Source organism: Herpailurus yagouaroundi, unplaced genomic scaffold (genome assembly GCF_014898765.1).
Source record: "Herpailurus yagouaroundi ecotype Mexico unplaced genomic scaffold, PumYag 77, whole genome shotgun sequence".
NCBI classification, from domain to species: domain Eukaryota; kingdom Metazoa; phylum Chordata; class Mammalia; order Carnivora; family Felidae; genus Herpailurus; species Herpailurus yagouaroundi.
The window spans coordinates 79,540,376-79,541,098 of NW_024412388.1; the positions used below are offsets into that span (position 1 = coordinate 79,540,376).

At 33.6% G+C, this 723-nt stretch overlaps 1 non-coding gene across 1 annotated transcript; it reads left to right on the forward strand.

Annotated features, from left to right (window-relative positions):
• Window positions 1-358: 358 nt before the first annotated feature.
• Window positions 359-424, forward strand: LOC121027901 (small nucleolar RNA SNORD58). The gene has a single exon (XR_005788983.1). It is a non-coding gene; the product is annotated as a small nucleolar RNA SNORD58 (small nucleolar RNA).
• The last annotated feature ends 299 nt before the right edge of the window (window positions 425-723 follow it).

The following is a 723-nucleotide window of genomic DNA, read 5'->3' on the forward strand; positions in this document are numbered from 1 at the left end:
CTGTCTAGGAGGACAAAAAAATAAAAAAATAGAATAGGTTTTAAAGACGTTTTTAACTTAAAAATAACATTCAAAATCTGAAACTGAATCACAGTTGAATGACAGTCTTATTCTATTTCTTATTCTTATTGGTACATTCCCTGAAGAAATGTTATAGTTTTTTGGGAATCATTCCTCAAGAAAAGGAACAGCCTATAATAATTTGGTGCTAAGATTTTGTCTGACTTGAGGCATAACACTCTAATTCTGAAAATTAAAATTCCTCCAGTGAAAACATGGTAGTAAAAGACTTACATCAAGAATTCACAATGACCATAGCAAGCATATCAGAAATTATCATATAAAACTTGTTACATGGCTGCAGTGATGGCATTTCTCAGGACACCTTCAGATTAATCATGAAAACAACTATTCTCTGAGCACCTGCTGGGGAAAAAAAAACTTGTTAGTTATTGAAGTTATTGAAGAGTTTGCTTTATAATGGTGGGTTATGGTCTTCAGCAGGATATCAACTTATCCTGAAACTGAGAGTTTTTCAGCCTCTGCAATGGTCTGCAATGGTCTCCTATGGAATCTCCTATAGAATAATTGTCAAAGTTATAACATTTAAATGCATTCCACAATCTGGTTTCCCTATTTTATGTATAAAGATATGTCATGCTCTCTACAGAAGGGGAAAATTGCATACTTAATACAGCAAGAGGTGCCCTGGTATCACACTAC